We start from the raw sequence: 18,886 nt of genomic DNA on the forward strand, positions 1-18,886 counted from the left end.
CTCCAATAAAGATGTTAAAAAATAACACCCAGAAATCAATCATTTGCAGGGGTCCACTTCCTTCAAATACTTCCATCTTCATGTATCCAGGAGAGAAACTGGCTTTCAGTAACTGTTACTCAAACCTCAAATGCACAGAAAATACGGCAGCTTAAAAAAAGCGGAAGAATGACAAATTTTATCTTTGGTGACCAGATGTTAGGTGCTAACGTAGGATGGCAGTCAAGGGAGTTTGCAGAAGAGTTAAGTGACCAACATGAGGGTGAATAATGGGAAGTGATGTAAGGGATGTTTCTGTCTAACTTCAGAAGCTTCAGTCACACAAACTTTCAGGATGTTTGCACATTTCCAGGGAGAACAAGCAAAATTAGAACACTCGAGTCAAAGAAGCATCTAAAACCTGATGACTCACTTTCTCTTTCATTTGGATAAAAGCTCTGAACACAAATATGTGGCCTCAATACATCTAAATATGGCACTGGGAAAAGAAAACATGTTCTCAAATAAAGTAACAAAGAGGTGAGTGGTAATTAGCAACTTCTTAAAGATCTCTATGTCTAAGAAAAGATGCTGTTAGTTTAGCCATTGAGAATAACTGTTCAGTCTAGGCTTAGGGATCAAACTGCTGTGTTTAACATAGAGACTGTGTCACTTAGCAGTAGCCTGCCTTTGGGCAGCTTACTTAACTTTTGTTCACCTCGGTTTCTTCACCTGTAAAATGGAAATACTAATCATATCTGTCTCCTGGGAAGTTACTCCTTGGAAGAATGGATTAATTAAGTAATATGTACACAGCACTTAACAAAGTGCTTGGGTCATGGTGACTAGTCAATAAATGCTGAGAGTTTTGATGGTGAAGAGTATCCTTTGGAATACTAATGTTCTTGGGATCCCAGTATCTAGAATACTGGAAGATTCCAAATATTCAGGGTGATGAAATATACAGGTTTAATTTTGATGTTTTTGTGACTTTAAAAATAATGACAAGGGTTATACAGGCTTGTTTTGCCTTTTAAATGAATCAGGCTATTGTGTAAATAGATTAAAGTCAATCAGAAGATTAACTATATGTGAAAACCCCAGGCAACATTGCTCAAAGTCACAGTCAGAAAATATTGGACTCTAATCCCTCAAGGTTCCTGAACACAAGTCAGGCATATCAAATGTCCAAAAATGAAGTAAAGAACAGGAATAATCATTTCTGGTCTGGAAGGCTTTCTGTCCTGGGTGGAGACCCAAGGACAAGGAAGCCAAGTTACTTCCCTGGAATGCCTCAGACCCTTAATTATCAAACAAGGGTGTGATGACAGCCCATTTCTTCCTTGGAAATAGTTCCCATGTGTTCTTTCCCCTTCATATTCCTTAGCACTTCTTAGCCAGATACTCATCACCTTAGGACCAGATTCCTGCCATCAGCTAACTGTTTACCTTTTGCGAGACTATTTCTTCCATTACCCTAATCCTAACCTAATTCTTTGCTTTTAGTAAGCTTCTTAAGCAATCAGCAAAAGTTTCTGAAAAGCAATTCTGTCATCTCTCCTTCCATTCATTAAAATTCCTCATCACTTCATACATTCAATAGAAAATGCAGTATCTGGTTATCAAAATTGCAAAGGAATTTTTCTGTTTCCCTGAAGGCAATTCTTGTTGCTTTTAACATCTAATTAAAGAATTATATATTGTAAAAATGTGATAAGTACCCATAAATTCAAAGTAATATAAATAAAAATTCTAATAAGAAATATTATGGAATTTAGCAGGCTAAATATAAAATTCATCTGGAAAATAAAACACAAGAATGATTAAGAAATTATTTTTTTTAAATAAGGGGGAGTTTTTTCTTCCATAGTAAAGTGTATTCTTAAGTTATAGTAACTAAAACAGTCTGATATTCATGCAAAAATGGAACAATAGATCTATTACACCTAATAGAGAGTTCAGAAAAAATATATACATTAAAGTTTAGTAAATGATAAATGTAGCAGTTCATATTGGAGAGGAAAGAATTAACTATTCAGTAAATGATTTTGTGCCAATGGCTATTCACTTGGGGAAAAAGGTAAATAATTTAAAATCCAGGGAGATTAAACATTTAAATAAAAATTTTAAACTTAAAAAATTAGGAGAAAATATGAGGGGATATGTTTATAAATCTGGTGTGGGCAAAGTCTTTGAATCAGTATGCAAAATGCAAGTGCAATAAAGAAAAATATTCATAATTTAACTCTGCAAATTACAAAGTTCCTATACTATAACAATTAATGGTCAAGGAACAGACAAGCAGGAAATATTTGTAATAAATATTTAGAAACAAACAAACAAAGACTGGAGATTAAGTATTACATGAAGATGTGGAAAAATGAAGGGCATGCAAATTAGTTAAGTAACTTTTAGAGAAATTTGGTGTTTTTTATTAAAATAATTATCTTTACTAGAAAAATACTCCCACATATGTGCAAAGTGATATTTAGGAATATTCGTTTAGCAGTTTTTTGGAAGAGTGAAAATTGCTAAGCACCTCAGGAAACTGATAATTAAATTATGGTACATTCGTAACTATGCAGCAGTTGAAAGAATAAGGAAGATCTATGTTTGGAGATAGGAAAACATTTTCAAGACATATCAAATTAAAACATGTTGCTAAACTAAATGAACAGTATAATTCCATTTTTGTAAGCAAAACAAAACAAAATTTCATGAAACAAAACTGCATCATATATATATATTTAGCTGTATCTCTATCTATCTACCTATCTATCTATCTATCTATCTAGAAAATGGTCTGAGGTGATACAAGCCAAATTGTCAATGGTAGTTTTCCTGTAGTGTATAATGAAAAGGGAGGAGAATTAATGAAAACCAAGGAGAACTGGGTTTTATCTGTATTTTAAAAATTAGAATGTTTTCATGCACAGCTTGTGAATTAACTGGTTCTTTTTTGTGTGGTTGTTTTTATTTTTTAATTTTCTTTTTTTATTGAAGTATTGTTGATGTACAATATGTTAAATGAGTACAATACAATGATTCACAATTTTTAAAGGTTATACTCCATTTATAGCTATTATAAAATATTGGCTATAGTTCCCATGTTGTACAATATATCCTTGTAACTTATTTTATACATAATAGTTTGTACCTCTTAATCTCCTACCTCAGTATTGCCCCTCCCCCTCCCCTCTCCCCACTGGTAACAGCTACTTTGTTCTCTATATCTGCGAGTCTGATTCTTTTTGTTATATTCACTAGTTTGTTGTATTTTTTAGATTCCACTTAGAAGTGATATCATACAGTATTTGTCATTCTCTGACTTATTTCACTTAGTATAATGCCCTCCAAGTCTATCCATGTTGCTACAAGTGGCAAAATTTCATTCTTTTTTATGGCTAAGTATTCCATTGTCTGTATATACCACATCTTCTTTATCTATTTATCTGTTGATGGACTTAGGTTGTTTTCATATCTTGGCAATTGTAAATAATGCTGCTATGAACATTGGGGTGCATATATATTTTCAAATTAGTGTTTTTGTTTTTTTGGATATATACCGAGGAGTGGAATTGCTGGGTTATATGGTAGTTCTATTTTTAGTTTTTTGAGAAACCTCCGCACTGTTTTGCAGAGTGGTTGCATCAATTTACATTCTCACCAGCAGTGTACAAAGTTCCCTTTTCTCCACATCCTCACCAACATTGTTATTTGTGTTCTTTTTGATGATGCCATTCTGACAGGTGTGATTTTCATTTCTCTGATGATTAACGATGTTGAGTATCTTCATGTTCCTGTTGACCATCTGCATTTCCTCTTTGGAAAAATGTCTATTCATTCTTCTGCCCATTTTAAAATAGGGTTGTTTGTTTTTTTGATGTTGAGTTGCATAAGCTGTTAATATATGTTGGATATTAACTCCTTATCAGTCATATTATTTACAAATATCCTCTCCCATTCAGTAGGTTGTCTTTTCACTTTGTCATTGGTTTCCTTTGCTGTGCAAAAGCTTTTAAGTTTAATTAAGTCCCATTTGTTCATTTTCTTTTTTATTTCCTTTGCTTTAAGAGACAGATCCAAAAAAAAACATTGCTGTGATTTATGTCGAAGGGTGTTCTGCCTATGTTTTCCTCTAGAAGTTTTATGCTTTCCGATTTTACATTTAGGTCTTTAATCCATTTTGGGTTTATTTTGTATATGGTGTTAGAGGATGTTCTAATTTCATTCTTTTACTAACAGCTGTCCAGTTTTCTCAGCACCATTTATTGAAGAGATTGTCTTTTCTCCATTGTATACTCTTGCCTCTTTTTAAAAAAGTAACAAACTATATGTGACGTGCTAACCCTGTTTAGTACATTTCCGTCCGGCTGAGGAGCTATTGGGTAGCACCTGGCAGAGCAGACAAAGTGATAAATTGAATCAGAGATGTACAGGAAGATGGTCTTCGCCTTTCTCACGTTATTCAAGATAGCTTAGAAACGATAACTTACATCTGTTAGAAATGATAGCTTATATCTTGTTTCCTTATATTAATAGAATACTTTGCCCATTCTGTCTCATTAATTAAGAAATTGATGTGCTCCTCAGACAGGAAGAGCAAATTAGTAAGTTGGCTTAAGGGAAACCAAGACTCTGTGAACAAAAAGAGAAGCAATCTATTCTTTTTTTTAGCATCTTTGTTGGAGTATAAGTGCTTTACAATGGTGTGTTAGTTTCTTCTGTATAACAAAGTGAATCAGCTATAGGTATACATATAGCCCCATATCCCCTCCCTCTTGTGTCTCCCTCCCACCCTCGCTATCCCACCCCTCTAAGTGGACACAGAGCACCGAGCTGATCTCCCTGTGCTATGAAGCTGCTTCCCACTAGTTCTGTATTTTACATTTGGTAGTGTATATACGTCCAAGCCACTCTCTCACTTCGTCCCAGCTTACCCTTTCCCCTCCCCGTCCTCAAGTCCATTCTCTGAGTCTGTGTCTTTATGCCCCTAGGTTTTTCAGAACTTTATTTTTTAGATTCCATATATATGTGTTAGCATATGGTATTTATTTTTCTCTTTCTGACTTACTTCACTCTGTATGACAGACTCTAGGTCCATCTACCTCACTACAAATAACTCAATTTTGATTCTTTTTATGGCTGAGTAATATTCCATTGTATATATGTGCCATGTCTTCTTTATCCATTCATCTGTCAATGGACACTTAGGTTGCTTCCATGTCCTGATTATTGTAAACAGAGCTGTAATGAACGTTGAGGTACATGACTCTTGAATTATGTTTTTCTCAGCGTATATGCCCAGTAGTGGGATTACTGGATCGTATGGTAGTTCTATTTTTAGTTTTTTAAGGAACCTCCATACTGTTCTCCATAGTGGCTGTATCAATTTACATTCCCACCAACAGTGCAAGAGGGTTTTCTTTTCTCCACACCCTCTCCAGCATTTATTGTTTGTAGATTTTTTGATGATGGCCATTCTGACTGGTGTGAGGTGACACCTCATTGTAGTTTTGACCTTCTGTGCATTTTTGGATTGGGTTGTTTGTTTTTTTGGTATTGAGCTGAATGAGCTGCTTGTAAATTTTGGAGATTAATCTTTTGTCAGCTGGAGAAGCAATCTATTGAAGACATTAGAGGAGGAGAAGAAAACTGTTTGAAATTACAACAATCAAGCAAAGAGGATTATTAAGAGGAGCCTCTTGGGTGACAGCATGGATGTTTATACTCTGGATGTGTGCTTAGAGTAGTAGGATGATGACTAAATCTAACCTGGTTTTCTGGCTGGTGAGAAGATGCATCTTCCAAATGGAATGGAGCAGTGAAATGAACAGTAGCAATGATATGCATGTGTTGGTTGATATATATCTTGGCATGAAATTTCAGCATAATGTTAAATACTTGGCCTCTATTTTTATAGCAACTGGTGTGGAAGTAGGGCCTGACTTTCTATCTACCTTAATTTAGCAGGAGTGCCCATGTTCCAGGTGATAAGAATGTGCTCTCAGTCCTTGCTTGAGTTTGGTTAACACAACTTCTTTCTCTCTTAAATGGAGTGTTCTACCTCCTTGAGAATATCAGACTGGGCCAAACTAGGTCTTGGGTTCCAAGTAGAGAGCTGATGGGAAAAAGGGTAATTGAATGAGGAGGAGAGGAAGCTTGGGGCCTCAACTCCATCCTTTGCCAACATCAGACCAGTCTAGTTAACAAGAATGGAGTTTGAAGTGTGTGATTTAAAGAACTTTGAGTTCCCTCTCTCCTCACGTAAGATCCAAGCTAAATCCTCCACACTTTCTCAGACTTTATCTGCTTGAGATCCATCTGGGTTAATTAGTTAACACTCCTGGGAATCAATTTGGTCCTAACATCTGTCTGAGGACAGATACCATGCTGAAAATTATTGTGACTGATGAATTTAAGAAGACAGGGTAAATGTATCTTATGAGTCACTCCTTGAAACCAGAGCCAAGGGCTAGCTCAGCTTTTGCTATAAAACATGCATTTAATAAGTACATGAATGAATAAATGAACAAAGAGCTCTGAGATTCAAAACATGGTTTTCAGTATCCATGAAATATTTCAGGGTAGAAGACAAAAATGCCTCTGCAGATTTTGGAAACAAGAAGAGCAGATTATTTAGAGGTCTTGACTAATTCTATTTAAGAAACTCCTTCTCCCCACATTTTTCCATTTCTCTCCTGCTGCAATAGAAACACATTCTAGGATCAGAAGGAGGTTTCCCAGGATTAGCTGTGCTCCCAATGGAGCTTTGTATGTTTGTAAACACCTAAGAGTTCATTATGATAGTAACTGCCCTTCTCTTACCAAGGAAGCTGGTCCAGGAAACAATGAGGTGGCTTAAAGTCTATTGAAGTATAAGCAGAAAAGACATTTGAATGTTTAAGGTCTTAGAAAAAAATTAAGTTAAGGGTTTATTTTTATTCAAAGTCATTCAAATACAATTAATTGTATTAAATCACCTGTTGTTAGGTAGACGTGTCAGTTGGTTTTGAATGATGGACAAAATCTGGAAGATAAGGCAGTGGAATAAGGGATGAATTTCAGGATGCTTGTATAGAAGGAGGTCTGGAAAGTTGGAAGACTCAACTTCAAGGGTGGCATTTGAAAGGATACAATGAAGGTAGAAGAAGTTGGGGGACTTCCCTGGTGGCACAGTGGTTAAGACTACATGCTCCTAATGCAGGAGGCCCGGGTTTGATCCCTGGTCAATGAACTAGATCTCACATGCATGCTGCAACTAAGAGTTTGCATGCCACAACTAAGGAACCAGCCTGACACAACTAAGACTCGGTGCAACCAAATAAATAAATATTAAAAAAAAAAAAAGTTGGGTTGATTTGTAACGGGAGAGACAGAAAGAAGGAAAGACTAAGAAATAAATATTGGCCTCAAATATCTATTTGATTTATGGATCAAAAAGCAGATAAATAAACAAGCAGTTAGGGAAGAAAATGAGCAGATGTATAGGAAAAAGGAGAGCTGGTTGATCAAGGAAATGAGAAAAGAATCAGAGGAGATTTAGGAGAGAAACTTGGTAGCAAAGTCAACAAGACGGAGTCTTTCACAAACACTAGTTGTCATTGAATCAGTGATGGAATTCTTACCTCTCACCCAGGTTTGATTCTTAACAGTGCACTTTATCCTACCCACCAGTGTTTCAAATATGACTTAAAATAGTGCAGATAGGGAGTTCCTTTGTTGTCTAGTGGTTAGGATTTGGCGCTTTCACTGCCGTGGCCCAGGTTCAATCCCTGGTCGGGGAACTAAGATCCCGCAAGCTGAGTGGTGCTGCGAAAAAAAAAAAAAGTGCAGATAATCAGTTTTACTTTCTTTATATATGATTAAAGTGATACATTTTACATATTCACTTTTAATGCAGTATTTGGCCTACAAATAATGAAATTAAGTGTGAATTTGGACTTGGATTGGATACTTCCTAGAGTAACAATACTAGAGGCAAATCAAAGACATGTTTAATTTTAGGAAAATACACTGATTTAAAATCAATCATTTTATTTTATTATTTTTTCTAATTTATTCAATGATTATTATTTTTTATTATATAAGTTTCAGGTGTACAGCATTATAGTTCAAGCTACATATGTATACACTGCAGAGTGACCATAACCACAAATCTAGTAACCGTCCACTACCATACAGTTAACCCCCTTTTCTTATTATATTTCCTATTGTTTCCTTTAAAATTATAAGAAAATGATAAATGCTATAAAAATCACGACTATTTTTAAATGAAATAAATTTAAATGCCTTGTTTCTTGAAAATTTTAATTCACAGTTTATGCGAAAATCATTTTCATTTGGCTGCTGACTTGGTAAATATTTGGAACATAAATTCAAAATATGGATACAAAGATTTTTTAACATATTCTGCTTACTTAAATCCTTAAATTCCTTATATCATCTGTCTTATACAGCTTAGTGACAGTTCTAGATTGACACAGACCCTCAATTTAGGTGACTTTACCTTGAGAGACTTCAGCAAATCCAGACTTAATGGGCCTCTAATAAACTTATGGATTAAATGTAGAAATGAGTAAGGGAGAGAGAAAACGTAGTTTAGTTTCAAAATAAATAGCATTTTGAAGACTCAACTGTTCTATTCAGGGATTTTTTTAGATAAAAATATTAATCTTATGAATCTGGCTATATTGATATGGGACATCAGGATCAAATATAAATTAAAAACTTGGCTTGCACTGTCTGTATGAGGCTGTTTGTTTATAAGTCAGGAATTTCAGTGTCTGCAAACATCTCATATCATTTCTTGTTTTATGATTTAAAATTTTTTCATAGTTCTTGCTAATTAAAAACACTGTTCTGCCTATGTTCGTCAGTTCTGGTCTTCCAAGGTGCTAAGGAGATGCTAAGACAGAATTAGAAATGTAAGAGATTTACTAGGGGAAAAGTATCATGAAAGATGAAGTAGAGAGGGGCAGGAGTAATCAGGGAGAGCCTTCAAACAGCGATGCAGGTCTGATTGTGGAAGGAGAGGAGGGAAAGTGGGAGGGTTAGGTAGGAAGAGCCTTTGAACACAGCACAGCTCTGAGAAGGCCTTGGCTAGGCCAGTGGTGGAGCCCTGGAACAAAGATTACCTGCTGAGGACTCCTGTGCTGGGCAGAAAGGGCCCAACCCTAATACTCTTACCAGGCTCAGACTTGGGGGGGAGCAGCCTGGGGAGAGTGTTGCCTCAGCAGATCCCGAGGATGTGGCCACTGGAAGTGTCAACCAATACACATTTTGCAGAAGGTTTTCTCTTGAAGGAGGATCTGAGTGGCACAGCCCCATGGCTGCCCAGTGGGAAAGAAGAACCCACAGTCTAGACAGGAAACAGATAAACTGAAATCTTTTGGTTCAAGTCATTTTGACTACTCCCTTGTAATAATAATAATAATAATAATGATGATAATAATAATATCTCCTATGGGTATAGCATGGTACAAATTACAAAGTGCTGTAATATAATTTTCTAGTTTTATCATCCTGACTTCACAAATGAATGGGGCTGAGAGAGGTTAAGTAACATTGCCCAAATTCATTTTTATCAGAGCTATGACTTTCTTCACTAAGCCACAGCTGCTTCACTTTCATGCAGACGTAATCTCAAATACTTGATTTTTCTACTCTTTTGATAAAATATAACATACTGACAAAAAATTAAATATAACTTGTACGCACATTCTGGTGAATAATTATTAAGCAAGTACCTGTTTTACTGCCAATAGAACCTTACTAACATGCCGGAAGTCCTGATATGCCTCTTCCCGGTCACAATCTCATCCTTTTCTGGAAAGGGAACTTTTGGGGGAGCAAAACCTGGAAATAACTCTGATGTCTATCCATGGGTGAATGGGTAAACAAACAGTGGTACCTCCATACAAAGGAATATACCTTTCAGCAGTATAAAAACTACCTATTGATATACACAACAGAAATGGCTCTTAAAATCATTATCCTGAGTGAAAGAAGTCAGACACAGAATGATACATACTGTAAGATTCAGTTATATAAATTCTGGAAAATGCAAACTAATTTATAGTGACAAAAAAAAAAAAAAAAGAGTTTAGAGGTTGCCTGAGACTGGAGTCAATAGAGGGATAGACTATTAAGGCACATCAGAAAACTTTTGGGGAGATGCAAATATTCTGTGTCCATCTGTAGAAACTCATTGAATTGTACACTAAAAAGGATGCAGTTTATTGTATTAGAATTACAACTGCAAAATGTTAGAGGGAAAACCCTCTTTAATGACAACAACAAAAATCTCCAACTATGGTTGTATATTTATCTAGTTTTCCCTGTGTTTCTGTCAAGTTGTGATTTTTGTATTTTTAGATTTTTATTATTTGCTTACAAATTTAAACAGTGTGGCATCTTTGTAAAAATTGAATCTTTTATCAATGTAAAATGACTTTATCTCTGGTAATGTTTTTTGCTTAAGAGCAAATTTTGCCTAACATTAATATAGCTATATCTGCCATGTTGTTTGCTAGAATTGCATAATATATCTCTTTATGTTCCTTTCTTTAATTTTTTTCTTTTTCTATTTTTAATACAATTTTTAAAGGTTACTTTCCATTTACAGTTATTACAAAATATTAGCTATATCCCCCGTGTTTTACAATACATTCTTAGGCTTATCTTATACCCAATATAATACAATACATTCTTGTACGTCTTTGTCCTTCACCCATATATTGCCCCCCAAAAAACTGGTAACCACTAGTTTGTCCTCTACATCTGTGAACTTGCTTTTTTTTTTTTTGTTATATTCTCTACTTTGTTGTATTTTTTAGATTCCACATATAAGTGATATCATACAGCATTTGTCTTTCTCTGTCTTACTTATTTCACTTAGCATATGCCCTCCAAGTCCCTCCATGTTGCTAGAAATGGCAAAATTTTATTCTTTTTTTATGACTAATATTCCATCATCTATACATACCACATCTTCTTTATCCATTAATCTGTTGATTGACACTTAGGTTGCTTCCATATCTTGGTAATTGTAAATAAAACTGCTATGAACATTGGGATACATGTAACTTTTCAGATTAGTGTGTTTGTTTTTTGGATATATACCCAGGTGTGGATTTGCTGCATAATATGGTAGCTCTATTTTTAGTTTTTTGAGAAACTTTCATACTGTTTTCCACAGTGGCTGCACCAATTTACATTCCCACCAACACTGTACAAGAGTTTCTTTTTCTTCACATCCTTGCCAACATTTGTTATTTATGTTATCATCTTTTTGATGATAGCCATGCTGACAGCTGTAGGGTGATATATCATTGTGGTTTTGATTTGTACGTCCCTGTGTTCTTTTCTTTAAACTTATCTTTATGTAAACAGCACATCTTTTTTAGAAACAAGTCTGAAAATCCCTGTCTCGTAACTGAAACATTAAGTCCATTCACATTCTTAAAAGATGACTTTCATGGGTATGGAATTCTAGATTGGCAATTATTTTATTTCTACACATATCATACAATCATACTACTGATTTCCAGCTTCTATTGTTGTTCTTAAAACCATACCTTTTTGAGTAAGATTTTTATACCTGATACCAACACACTGCAGCAACAACAAATCAGGCATTGTATTTCTTACAACTGAAGATGGATATTTGTGAAGGGAGGTTAACCTGCCCTCTTAACTCAGCAGTGGCTCTAGCATCCTATGCAGTATAATGAATTCTGTTGGGCAAGCTTATCTCTGGTTGTCCAGATAGTTTCATTTTCACCTTAACTTACACTCTCCTCCAGCTCAGGGATGTTGGATTAAGGAAGGTGGTGGTAGATGAGCTGTGGTGTGGGGTTTCTCTCAGGGGAGCCCATAAAACAGAATGCATCATACATTACATTTCCCAGAGCCTGTATTCACATGTTGGATTTGACCTTCATAATAAACCCCGGTGGGGCAAATATTTTTACCAGTTACCTCTTATAGACATGGAAACTGAGACCTGGATAGGTTAAGGAATTTGCTGGAGGTCACGCCTGCTACAAGCTTGCTTGGTGCTGTTCTAAAACACTGCTGGGATCTTAGGAATTTATTTTTAGTTTCAGTAGAGCTATGGGTTATATATTGGTCTGTAGCAGCACTGTCCAAAAGAAGTATAAGGTGAACTGCATATGTAATTTAAAATTTTCTGGTAGCCATGTTAAAAAAGTAAATGAAGCATGAAAAAAAAAAGCCTATCTCTGTATCATTCTTTTGATAATCTACCTTTTTTCTTGTGGCTGTTTTAAGAGAGTTGCATTTTCTTTGGTGTTTTGCAGTTTCATGATGACATTTCTAAATGTGGTTTCATTTATTGAATCTATTTTATTTAGTTCTGGAAAATTATCTGCTATTACCTTAATTATTACCTTTAATTATTACCTCTGTCCTCTTCACTTTTCTGAATTTGTCCCCTTCTGGAACTCTGATTAAAATTATGTTAACTCTTCTCTCTAGCATCCATCTCTTAACTCTACAACATATTTTCCAACTTTTTGTCTCTGTATGCTGAATTCTAGTTAATTTTCTGGTCTATTTTCCAACTCACTAAATCTTTTCCAGCTGTATCTCATTATCTCTTCACCCCCCTCAACTAAGTTATTATGCTTGTCTCTTATGTTTGTTTCTTTTATACTGTTTCTTTCTTTCTTTTTCAAATTTCCTAGGTTTATTTTTATAGTTTCTTTTCCTTGTAGGAATTTTCATTTTCTTTAATATCTTTAAGCAGAGTAAGCATACTTGTTTTATTTCTGGATCTGATCATCTCAACATCTCAAATATTTTTGGATCTGTTCTGTAATTTTATTTTGCTGCTGATTATTTTTCATGGTGACTTATTTTCTTGTGTATTTTTACTTTATTATTTTTATCATGGACTACTCAATATTTCTTGAAAAAATACTTTTTTTATGATTCTTTGAGGCCTAAGATTAAGGTGCCTTCCTGCAGTGACAATCTGCATTTCCTTCTGCAGACTCCGTGGGCACTACTAATTTGGTAATGCCACCAACCAAGTTTATGGCTTGAAATTGACTGACTGCCCAAATAATATAGCCCAAACTTTGGACCTATCCCAGGATAAGGCTGTGGTGACCACACTTCTCAGGAACTTTCTCTGCCCTCTTATCTTTTTCCTCTATTTACATTGTATCATGGCATCAACCTTCTCTACAGTCACCTGAGGGATGTGTATGGGGTTGGGGTCAGGGACTTGTTTCTGATTAGTTTCTGCCCTGAGATAAGCCCCATGGTACCCAGCTTAATGAGGGGAGGGTCTCATCATAAACCTACTACCTGGAGTGGACTCTCTGCCCTAACTTCTGACTGTTTCATCTCCTGAGTCCAAATTTACTGAGTTCAGCACATGCTCTCAAGGTTTCAAAAGAAGCTTCATCCTTTCATTTATTTCTCTGGTTCCCAACTTCCTTTAGGTTTCAATTTGATAGTCTCTTACTATTTTGTTAAATATTTATCCTTTTAAGAGGTTTTAAAAAAACCTTACACAGTATTTTATTTGTTTCCAGCAAGAGTTTTGTCCAAATCTAGTTTGTTGTTTACTGGAAACAGAAATGTTTGGTTCTTAGTCCTATGATAGGAATCATAACATGAAAGTTAACTAATGGAAATGATTAGAACACATCTTTGAACATGGAAGAATAATACAGTGTGGAAAAGCACCACAATGTTTTTCAGTGCATAAGAAAAACAAGTTTGGCTTGGGATGTGAGGCACTTATTTCCTTTTTCAAGATATGATTTTTCAGCCTCAAAACTGGTTAGACTGTGTCACCCAGTAGAATTGTCTAACTCTTCACTTCATCCTTAACAGACTCTAATCCCAAAGCAAATATGTCTTAGTCCACTTAAGCTATTATAACAGGAAACCACAGACTGGATGGCTTATAAACAATAGAAAATTATCCCTCACAGCTCTGAAGGCTGTAAGTCCAAGATTAAGGCACCTGTAGATTTGGTGTTTGGTGAGAGTGTGCTTCTGTTCATAGACAGCTGTCTACTTGCTGTGTCCTCACATGGCAGAAGGTACAAGAGATCTTTCTGAAGACTCTTTCAGAAGGGCACTAATCCCATTCAGGAGGACCCCATCCACATGACCTAATCATCTTCTGAAGACCTACCTCCTCACATTGGGCGTTAGGATTTAACAAATAAATTTGGGGGGAACAAAAACATGCAGTTTATAGCAGTATGAAATCCATGGATGCCTATGGATGGTCAGTTATACAATGGAGGGTGAAACTTGTTGAAATACATGGAATTTTAGGATAAAAAGAGAAATTTTGATTTCATGGTTTATTTTGAAACTTATTATCAAATACATCATTCCTGGGACATGGTAAGTTTGGAATAGACCACAAAAATAATTAATGCTAATAGATATTAAAATAAAGTCTACAGAGAAAGAAGAGAGTTGGTTTTTCACTCCCATTCCATGCTAATTAATAAGATTAGTTAGAAGGGTATCATCTACTGTGATTTGTCAACTAGTAGTAAACAGACTTAAAGACCAATTTCTTACTTGAAATATGGGTGAAATAAACATTAGGAGAAACAAAGTTTCAATTTTTCATCATGAATGTGACATTAAAAAAATAAGTTCATATTTGCATTGCAATGAGGACTCCTGTGAGAGAATGTCAGTCTATAATGAGTGGTAAAATAAGACAAGGTTCTAAAACTTACAATGCAGTGTTAGTAAAGCTCAGCATCTGTTTCCCAGAGAAGAAGAACATTCAAGCCACTGTTTTTTGGTGAGGAGAGAGATGATAAATATGGAAGTCATCAATTCCAAATAACCCACTTTTTAAGATCTTCCTGCCACTTCTGACATTGTATGTTAAAAAAATACTTCCAAGAATGTAAATAGAATATTTCCTGTATTTCAGCAGCCAATAGAATATTTCCTGTATTTTGGATACTTTTACTGGTATCTGTAGCTTTACTAAGACATAAAAGTCAACATGTCGACATGAAATTGGGTAGCATGAGGTCTGCAGACTGGTAGAAACTGTACCTTTCAAATATCAGCCTTTATTAGTATTTACCAAATTAATCTTTGGGACATAATTTGGAAGAACCCCTGTCATATTTAAAGTTCTAATTTTAAAAAATTAACTCAGTACAAAATTAAAATAAATGGGACATTGTTGAGTGATTTGTAGACACATAGTTTGATTATGGCTCTTTAGAAGACTAACAAACCTGAGGAATTGGCTAATTTGAAGATATTGCTAATGTAGCAGCCTTCTATATATTGATCAATGAAAATTTAGGAATATACTTAATCATATTGGGCCTTAATTCTTTTCACAGAAGTTCCTAGTAGAATAGATGATAACTTGGTAATTCCTTATTCAGGGTGTTACAGATCTATAAGCTTCATGTGCTATGTTAATCTGATATACTTAGCTAATTATTTTTCTCAACCAGAAATTATTTTTTACTGGGCACATTTAGTAGAAGGAGTTTTTCTTTAAGTTTCTATCAACCAATGATAAGGGCAGCTGAGGCATCAGGTCCAGAGAAGCTGGGGTTTCCTGCTTGAGCCCAGGCTAGGGTTACAAAGGACTGAAGATTTATTGTCTCAAACAGGCTCAAGAATATCTGGTCATTGTCATGCCGATTCTTATTATGTTGTTTGTACATGTCTAAAAATAGACTAAATTTATTTTTTTTTACCATGTCCTACTTTACTTTCCTCATATTTTCTTTCTTTTCTCTCTTCATTTCCCCTTTCCTGGTGAACTGGTGATGAATAAGGCTAGATTCTTCAACTGCCAGTCAACCCTCCTTTCCCGGACCCAGGGTTGAGCTCACAATCACAGCATCAGGTGCCACTGTGGATGGAAGAGACTCAAGTGAGCAGATGAGCCCTTTCTAAGTCTCACCATAAATTTCCAGATTGCTGAACTACTGCCCACTTGTTACCCCGGTTACAGCCCACACACTCTGTCTCTTCACACTCATAGATGTTCCTCAATAAAACAAAGTTCATTATTACCAAAGGATTTTTTTTTTTTGCTTCTCCCTTGAAGGAACAAATTATTCTTGCATTGAACTTGCTGCCTACTCACGCCCAGTCTCCTTTTGTGCCTTCCATGTCTCAAGCCCTGCTCCCTTTGCATTCTCTCTGCACTGCTGAACTTAACAGATTTCCATCTGTGGAGCAGCAAACAAAGGCGGGGCAGCAATACAATAGGTCTTCTTTGGGAAGGACAGAGCGAGGCATCTGTCTTCCCTCCTGGATGCAGCCTGCTTCACTCATTTTACAGCTTTCACAGACTCCCAGCCTTTGTGCTTCCAGAGCTATATATATTTTAAAAGGTTATTGATGTAAAAACATCAAGTCATACTAAGTCAAATTTCTTCTGGCTAAAAAATTTGTGATGCTAAGGGCAAAAATAAACCTTTACTAAGCTTCCACAAACATTAATTATTTCGGGAATCAGAAAAGTAATGCCAATAGGTGAAGCTGAGTGGATTTAGACAATAAGGAGTGGGGAGGTCAGTGAGGCACTAGATCGTTAGTCTTATCTAAAAGGGGTCAGGGACTTCCCTGGTGGCACAGTGGTTAAGAATCCGTCTGCCAATGCAGGGGACACAGGTTTGATCCCTGGTCCGGGAAGATCCCACATGTTGCGGAGCAACTAAGCGTACGTACCAAAATTATTGAGCCTGCGCTCTAGAGCCTGCGAGCCACCGCTACTGAGCCCGCGTGCCACAACTACTGAAGTTTGTGTGCCTCGAGCCCATGTTCCACAACAAGAGAAGCCACCGCAATGGGAAGACTGTGAACCACAGAGAAGAGCAGCCCCCGCTTGCCGCAACTAGAGAAAGCCCGCACGCTGTAATGAAGACCCACTGCAGCCAAAAATAATAAATAAATTAAAATAAATTAAAAAAAAATAAAAGGGGTCAAAGCCAATTGTAAAATGGCCAAGACAAATTTTTCAAGGACCAGATTCTGCCGATGAAGCCATCGGTTTGCAAAACGTTTGAATGTTTATATGACATGTACCCAAAGCTAAGTTTTAATAAAATACGCTAAGTATTTCTGTGCATCTATAATGCATACCATCACCAGCCCAGGAAACCAATGTTTGTGCTGATGTTCCATCTACAACGTCTGTATCCAAATTAACTCTGTGTAAAGAAGTGAGTTCCCCAAGGCTCCAGCTGAATTTCTGCTCTGGTTTCTCCAAGTCAAGCAAACAAGCTGACTTCTTGCATTAATATTCCAGTAGAACTGTCATCTGCAGGCAAGTTCTGCTGCTTTCCCCAGGGGCAGTGCTCTCCCTCAGTGTGATGATCTCTTACATGTGTAGAGAAGATAGACTTGAAATGCTGTTACTCGAAAGAAACTGATGGTTCAGAAGTGCTGCTGGAACACAAGGAGAAAAAAGTTTGTCCATGTTCCATTGCTACAGAAAATACTTAGTGTGTCTAATCAATCAGGTAGAGAAACAACTTTAGATTTTAGATACATAAATCAGAAAAAAAAATGCCATTGCTCCAGTCCTATTTTTTTGGATTCTAGACATAATTACCTGAAACCAAAATCACGCTGCAGCAGTGGGAGGCCTCATCTCCCCAGCCTTGAAGTGCAGGAATAACTATAGGGCCCCCAGAGAGCCCTGCACATTCTGGACCACTCTGCCTTTGTCTTAAAAGAGACAATCCAAATAAACAAGGGCCCTTGGAAATAGGAAAAAAATTTTTTGGGGAAACTATTTTTAGAAAACAAATATCTAACCTAAACTTTCCTGCTTTCCATTTTATTCTCTCACATTCTTTCAGGAAACTTAACTTTAAACCAGAGGACGTTTGCATTCAGGGAAAGAGAGATCATGCCAAGCTTTGCCTGCATCTTGTCCTCTCCATTTTGGGACAGACTGTGGCTGTGGAGCATACAGTTTGCCCTTCTTTTGACTATCCTGGCCTGATTCTGGGATGGCCCAGTAACCCAGGCTTCTAGTCCCATTGGGCTTTCTTTTAATTTGGTCCAGTTCAGGCTTCCCTGACTGAACCAGAGGGAAGACAGCTGCTACGTTTTCCTTCAACTGTTGCTTAGCTTTGAGGATGAGCTCTTTGAAGACCTAAAAAGATTTCTTGGATACCAAAGGTTAAACAAAAGTAGCAGGATAAAATCCTTGTCTCTTCTGTTAAAATTAAAAAAAAAGAAAGAAAATATTAACACATACAAAGTAGTTTAAAAATAGCATTTGGTGGTGCCAGTATGGAGCATTTAATAGGATAATGAATCCTCAATTATCCCACAAACATATACAGTTCAGATGACACATGCATTCACTGGTACTCCTGACCTTAGGATAATAGTTATATTTATTAAGTATCCACTAGTGTCAGCCCCAAATATATATTAACTCATTAGGTCTAAAAACAACTCAAGAAGGCAGATATTATTACAAACATCTTGATTTTAGGGGTGGCAGAATTAAGGTACAAAAAGACAGAGTAAATTGCCTAAGGTCCAACAGCTAGCAAGTGCCAGCACTAGGAATTTAACTCGAAGTTTCTGTTCTTTCCACTTAGACATTCCACAGCCTCAAAGGATTGAGGGGTCTTAATCCCTTTAAGAGGCCCCATACTTGCTCCATGAATGCAAAGCATGAGCCCTGACCCCAGCAAGACTTGGTTGCTAAACCTCACCGAGTTCACATGCAGGCTGTCTCAGTTTTCCTTTAGGGACAAGGAAATGACTCTTGTGTGAAATAAAGCTCACAAAAGTCCCCCAAACTCAACATTATCTGGTCTTTTTCTTCTCTTGGGAAGGAAACTGATGATTTGTAGCCACACAGGTGGGGGTTTTCAGGCTTTAGAGAAGG

The sequence above is a fragment of the Stenella coeruleoalba genome (genome assembly GCF_951394435.1).
Source record: "Stenella coeruleoalba genome assembly, chromosome: 17".
Lineage (NCBI taxonomy): Eukaryota > Metazoa > Chordata > Mammalia > Artiodactyla > Delphinidae > Stenella > Stenella coeruleoalba.